We start from the raw sequence: 7,894 nt of genomic DNA on the forward strand, positions 1-7,894 counted from the left end.
AACGAAAATATTTAATGCATTTATGCACCGTATTCGAGCTATATTGCGACCGTTTAAAGGCCAATATTGTAATATTACTGAAGATAAGGTCGCCTGGGGTCCTCCGTGCATACACTTCTTGTGTTCGTATTTAAACAATAAACTCGTAAAGTGATTATATGCTGGTAGGACGATTGGGTGTCGCTGATAAACGTCTATCGACGCGGCATTTTTCAAACGACCTCCTATTCTTATCAGACCGTCGTCGTCTATAAATGGACATAAACGAAACAATTTGCTAGATGCATTTACATTTTTCAATTTATTCAACTCTTGTATTTCGTGATAGAATGATTTTTTTTGAATACCCTTTATTATGATAATACGTGCGTGCTTAATTTCCTCCATACTAAGTGATCCCGTTAATTTTGACTTTGACGATAATCTCTTATATAATAATGTGTTATAATGAAAACGTATACAATAAGCTATTAATTTGAATTATGAATTAATTTGTTTATAGACGAGTAATTGTTTATTAATAACAACGTGTCGTTTTGCTCGTTTGTACATACATTAGACATCGTTACCTCTTGGACTTCGGGTATTTCCAACTCTTTTGGATTTACAATTTTATTTACTATCGAGTAGTTTAATTCGTTTTTATTAACCATTCCGGCCCAAACCACCATAATGACATTGATTCTAATTTTGACGGACAACAACCACGTGAAATAATGTCAGCTGGATTTTCTTTGGTATCGACATGTTACCAGTTTGATATAGACGTTCTTTCTTGGATTTCTCCGACTCGGTGGCCCACAAAAGTTTTCCACTTGTTTGAAGGAGACATAATCCATGCTAAAACTATACTTGAGTCGGACCAAAAATAACTTTTATTAATTTTCAGATTTAGTTTTGGAATTATTCTACTTGCCAATCTTGACAATAAAAGTGCCGCACATAATTCCAATTTAGGTAAAGATATAACCTTTAATGGAGCGATCTTAGACTTGGCACATATTAATTTAGCGATGTGCCTACCACTCGCAGTAGTACATCGTAAATATAAACAACAGCCATATGCATTTATACTCGCATCGGCAAATCCGTGGATTTGTAGATTTACGATATCGCTTTCACACGTAATTTGTCGAGGTATAATTAGGGCATTTAATACGCACAGCGAAGTTCTAAACGCATTCCATTGTTTTTGAAACTCGTTCGGAAGTGTTGGTCTTTAAGGTAGAAGACGCTGTCGCCTTACCAGCGTGGAACCAACGCCGCGACATACTCCGGAGTTTGCAGACCCGGTTTTTTATTTATTATTTAAGTTGATTTATGTAGACAAACTCATATGTTGGCAATTGTAGCGCCAGCGCGTATATTGCCCGTTATATATTAACTTGTATTAGGCCTTATATATAGCTGGGTAACCTCTTCCCGTCCCCAATACTCCGCAAGTCGTTGCCGCTAACCGCGATACCAAAGCAGGAGCTGCTTCGGCGCAGACACATCATGTAGAGTGTAGACCATTATCAAGAACTTTTCCCCTTATTGCTGACCTGTAGTACGCATTGATGGTGCGTTGATATTTTGGTTACATGGTTGATTTCTGTTGTATGATTATATAAATTAAATAAATTTTATCTTGGCAAATGTAGAATGGCCCTTATACTTTGATAATAAATGAAGTTACTAGGGCTGTGAATTGAATGCACTAAAGAACCTTAAAAATGCATTAAACATGTCAAAAAATGCAATAAAATATGCACTTAAAATGCAAAACATGCAATATAAAATGCCAAAAATTATAGTATAAAATTCATTTAAAATGGGTTGTAATTAAATTTTTATATTTATATTAATACTAGGTACAGGATATTATACAATAGTACATTACATGCATAAAAAAAGTGTTGAATGAATTTGAATTTTCTATACTTAATCCTCCTCACCTGAAACATTTTTTAAAAATAAATAACTTACAAATAACTTATGTACAGTAGAGCCTCGATAATCCGGAGAACGCGGTAATCCGGACGGCAAAATTCCATTTGTTGAAAATTAAAAGTATTGTTCAGAAAAAAATTACCCATTACTATACTTAAGTTCTACATACATATTATTATAGACATTTTTTTTTTTTTGTAATTCATTAGTTTAGTTTTAATTTAATTATTATTCTTGTAATTTAAAATGCAATAAATATAAAGATGGTGAAATTAAAGTTAAATCTTAGTCATTTGAGTAGATAATATTGAAAAACCTCCGGTAATCAGGAAAAACGATAATCCGGACGATGCTCGGTCTGAATTCGTCCGGACTATCGAGGCTCTACTGTAGTTATCAAGCAAATCGCCTTATTTTATCGACGTATAATATACAACTTATGTACAAAAACAATTTTTTTTTCAAACATTTTTTCCGTCAATTGACGGAATTTGATTAAAAATACTTTAAAATAGACCACCAAAGGAAAATATGACCTAAAATGCACAAAAATTACCTTTTTATGCAATATAATGCCAATTTCATTGCTATCTAAAAAAGTAACTTCATTACAATAATGCTTCTACTTATATTTTATTTTAAAAATGTCACTTTAACTCAATAATTATATGTTGTCAATTAACGTCAATAAACTAATTAATGGAAATCAAAAGTATGAAATTATTATATAAATTGTTTATCTATCACTCAACCAAAAACCACAATCATAGTGATGAATTCATAGATTAAATTGACAAGATTATTGTTAATATAGAGCCGACAAGATGATATAGTTAAATTTATAGTATCTAATGGTAAAGGTTTAATTACCAATGCAATTATCATGCCAAACATATATATATTGTCAATCCAACAATATAATATGATAGTATTGTAAAATTGACAAATAAGCATTCTTATTTTTAGAATATGTTTAGTGAAATTAGATTTTACAAGAATTGTATACTGAATTTACGGTATTTAGAATTTTACAAGATTTGTATTATTAAATTAGGTAAGGAATAATTTTTTTTTTTTAATATTCAATTATAAATTGAAAAATAACTTCATTATATGCTAATCAAATAACTATATTTAGCAACTAAAATAGTATAGATATAAAAATTAAAAACAACTTGAAACCTGTATAGTAAACAAATAAAAATAACATATTATATGGTGGCCCTATACCTTTATATAAACAAAATATATTTAAAAATTGATATTTTAAAAATTTTTTAAGTCAGAAAGAATTTGACCCAATGTGTGACAAGCCTTATCATATTTAGTATTAATGTCATAAAAATATTTTTGTATAAACAGCCATACAGTATATGACTCAACAGGATATTCTAAGTTAAAAATATGAAATATTTTAAAACATTTATCTATTGCAGAAATAAAAGAAAACATTATGTACTTGATGCAATCAAAAAATATAATAATTTCTTTGAGTTTAAAAGTAGTTCCACAAATAATTATAAATGGTTGAATGGGAACATTTTCATTCCGGCGACTCATAATATAATCTTCCATTTCGGGAACTGAGTTTTTGAAAACCATGAAACTATTTTGGCTATCTTTGATGGAGTACTTAATTATACTTTTTTTCCCAGTATGATAATTAGTCATTTTTTTTGCAGCAGGAACCAATAATCCATGTAATAAGTAAAAAAATACTGTATGTTTTCCATCTATAAAATAAATAATTTATAAGCAGGTATCTAGATACATTTTAAAAATATTTATTACTTTCACTAATATTTGATAAATTTTCACCGTAATACTCCAACATTTTTTTACTTTCAGTATCTTTTATTTGTTCTTTCAATAATTTAGATAAAACATTTAACTTTTCTTCTATTCTATACTTGGTATCAGAACAATTAGAATAAAGAGTCTTGAAGTCAACATCAATCTATTAAAATAAATCGTATTTGATTGTTTTGATTATTTAATAAAAAAAAAAACTAACTTTATTATAATACTTACAAGTCTATATCCGAGCGGCTGGGTATAATGGTGCCATTTTTTGAGAATTTCTGAAGTACCAGTGGAATTGGCTATTTCATTTAACCTATACTTTGTAGTTTGTTTCCATAATTCCTCAAGTTTTGGAAAAGAAATACTTGAATCATACATTATTTGTTCAAGTATATAATTAACATCACTTTCAATATCTGAAAAAAAATATTTTTCCATCTCTAGATTTGGAGTAATTTTCAACTTTTAAATTCATTTAAAAAATGTGAAGATATTTGAAATATTTAAAATGTGTAAAAATAATGAAACTATACATATTCTCAAATTTTAACCAATGATGATGGTAATGAATAAAGTTATAACTTTGAACTTCCCCATTCTAATTACTAAAAAACACAATTTAATATCAAGTAATTCAAGAAGGTTTACATATAGGTTATTTTTTTCTAATTTAAATCATACTGTCACACACAATTTGGTACACTCTGTATAATAACAATATTAAAAATATATTACCAAATTCTTATTGATCATATCTATTATGCGATATAGTTTTCACTGATGATTTCTTAACTGGTATGAGGCCACAGGTCCTTAATGTTCTCATTGAATTGTAATATTTTGAATAGAGTTTACCTTTTGAATTTTTATTTATACCTGTATTTTTCATAAAATAGGTATCCTAAAATAAAATAAAATAAATTCCAAAATTATTTATATAGTTAAAGCTTTTTGGGCAACTTTATTCAATATTCATATTAGGTACCTTAACTGCTGATGGAAATATTGCTACAATATAATTTGCAATATTAGAAGCAAGATTAACAGACATAAGAATTTTTTTTGTAATTATGTGGCTAATTATCAGATCTACTAGTAAAGCCCTAATGTTACTGTTGAATTTATCATGCATTTTATAATAATCAGTGATCATTTTCCCTGTACTGGATGACTTCAAAACTTCATCTAGGTCAATTGTACTTGATGTATGTTCCTGTATGGTTTTCTTTAATTCAGAGTTTACACTTGAGCTATAAGTCTTTTGGTCTGTTATAGCGATTGTTTTTTGCCATTTTTGTAGCTCATAGATAAACAAAACTTTAATGCCAATAGGAAATTTGGCCATCAATTCAATAATATATTCCTTTTGAAAAACAGATAGAGCCTTAATATCTATGAGTTCAGCTGAAAAAAATGTATTTTTTAATAAGAAAATGATGTTTAAAAATAAATTATCAAAGAAGATGCTGGGTACTAGTTATTGCTATATTTGTTTTTATATATAAATATTACCAATTAATGTGTTATACACACACTCCAACTTCCAACTTGTTAGTAAATTTAACAATGGTTGCAAATCCTCTACAGGAAATATGTAGTCCTGGTATAGTTCTATGTTATTTATATTTGATTCCTGTAGATGGTATATACAATATTATTATGTTTGATTTGTGCAATAATGACATGTATTAGAATTAAGAAAATAATTAATTAATCTTGCCAAATTATCGGTAGAATTAATCAGCTCAAATGTTGATAATTCTTCAATATTTATTGGGGCCAAATTGTTGGTGCTTTCTGCCATTTCTAGAACAGAATATAGTAGGTATACTGCCAAACAGGGTATTAAATTAAAATAATATACATATTTACAATTATTTCTTTCTTAAAAATATAGATATACAATACTGCTAAACAGGGTACTAAATTAAAATAATATACATATTTACAATTATTTCTTTCGATATTAAATATATTATAATATAAAAATTTTATGATACTAAAAATTATCATTATTTAAAAAAAATTATTTTAAACGTATCATATATTTTCCAGATGCAACTTTTGTAATATTAATTGGTGGACCACTAAACTCATCTATTCCATGAATAGTACAATTATTAACTATAGTATTTTTATCAACTTCAAATGCTTCAAATTGTACATAGAATTAGCAAAATATATGTTGTGAATAATCATTATGACAAGGACAGTTCACCAATTCATGAAGAAATTATCGCAATAAGTAAAGAAAGTTCGCCAACCCATTTATGTAGTGATATAAATGTAGACAGTCACCATCTATCAGAGAAAGTAGTTTGAATAAAGACACTTCACTTAAAATATAAATAGTGATTCTAATGAATGTTCAAATACTACTAGTTTAGACAATTTAAATTACATAAAGAGAATGCCAGTGATTGACAATTATGAAAAGAAAATTGACGACTACATTGAAAATCTCTCTAAAAACTTCAATACTATAAACGAAAATAAAAGTAAATGTCCATTATGTACTGCAGGTAACTTTCCAATAGATAATATAAAAATGTGCTGTCTGTGAAGTTCCAGTTCATACATTGTCTTCATGTTCGCTTACTAGACCCGGTGGAACAAGTATATGCTTAACGTGTTCTCATGATGTATTATTTGTTGATAATTTGGCAGAAGAAAATAAATCAGTTGAAGGTTGGGATAAGAAATTAACCAATAAAAAGAAAATACAGTCTTATCTACACCCGAATCCTCATCTTAGACACCTACAAATAAAGAATTTAAAAAAAATAAAAACTTTACCAATTTTAAAAAATGGTTCTCGTGCTGATGAGTTAACAAGTTGCACAGTTGAAGACTTTGGAAAGGTAATACTGAGCAACACTTGCGCATTCCACTCAGTTTTATCGATATTAATAGTTGCATATTGCGATAGTGTTAATTATAACACCGAAGTTGATGGTTTGAAGAACATATTCCTTAAGTTCATTGCTGGAATAGTAAAGAATGGAATTTCAGCAAAGGCATATTTGACTAGAGCAGAAATAATGGTAATATTTTATTACATAAATACCTACATAATTAAATTTCCAATTGTATCTGTAAGATAATAATTTCTTTAAAATAAGTCAACATTTTTAATTTAAACAATGGAAACTATAATTAATTTAATTTTCCAACAAAGTTCACAAATTAATTTCTATACAATAAATTGTATGGAATATAAACAAAAAAAAATTATATATAATAAACAAATCAATTATACAAATCAATATTTATAAAATATATGTACCTACTGAAAGTACGATTTATATTGTTTCACTTAATGATAGACTTTGAACAACGTGTAGTAGAATACCCTCTTATTTTACTTATTAACTGTATTATAACTTATCAAATTGTTGATACATTAAATACTTAAGACCTAAAGTGGAATATTTGGAGTATAATACAACACTGGCGGTATGCGACACTACAGTTGGAAATGTTTTAAAACATTGTTGTTGGTAGAGTTTCCTACAGTATTGGACAATATACAATGTTCTACCTCTAATTGTAACAAAAAAACTAAATGTTGTCCAATACCTGTACCATATTATATTACAATACATATTACGAATGGTAAATTAAATTCTCTAGAGGAAAATTTAAAAAGAAGATTATTAGTTGAAAATACTTCATGTAATCATCTTGATAAAAAAGAGAATAAGTGTAGAGGCCTAAAAACTATTCAACCTAGTGTTTCATTGATGCATTTATTTATTGAAATCCTTAATTGGCAAGGTAGCTATAATTTATGTAAATCTTTATCGGATTTAGTCAACTATAATTTATAAATAATAATTTAATTTTGTTTCAGAAGATGCAGTTGATTACAGTACAGGAGTGACACAACAGGTTCGCTTAGAAAATGTGCCTCCAGTGATGACTATAAACAACATAAAGTATGAACTGAGAGGTACATGTTCACATAGACATGGGATGAGTAGATTGAGGCATAGTGTTGGACATTATCAATCGTACTGTAAACGAAATAGTACAAACAAATGGGAACTCTACGATGATTTAAAATCCAAACCTATGCCAGTAAATTCAAATTCAAAAGTACCTTGTAAACATTTAGTTTATACAATTTAATACCTGTTTAAACAGCTAATTTGTGAAA

At 27.9% G+C, this 7,894-nt stretch overlaps 1 pseudogene; it reads right to left on the minus strand.

The window, feature by feature from the left end:
* Positions 1-3,197: 3,197 nt before the first annotated feature.
* Positions 3,198-5,539, minus strand: LOC111026540 (annotated as a pseudogene).
* Positions 5,540-7,894: the final 2,355 nt, after the last annotated feature.

Source organism: Myzus persicae, unplaced genomic scaffold, assembly GCF_001856785.1.
Source record: "Myzus persicae strain clone G006 unplaced genomic scaffold, MPER_G0061.0, whole genome shotgun sequence".
NCBI lineage: Eukaryota > Metazoa > Arthropoda > Insecta > Hemiptera > Aphididae > Myzus > Myzus persicae.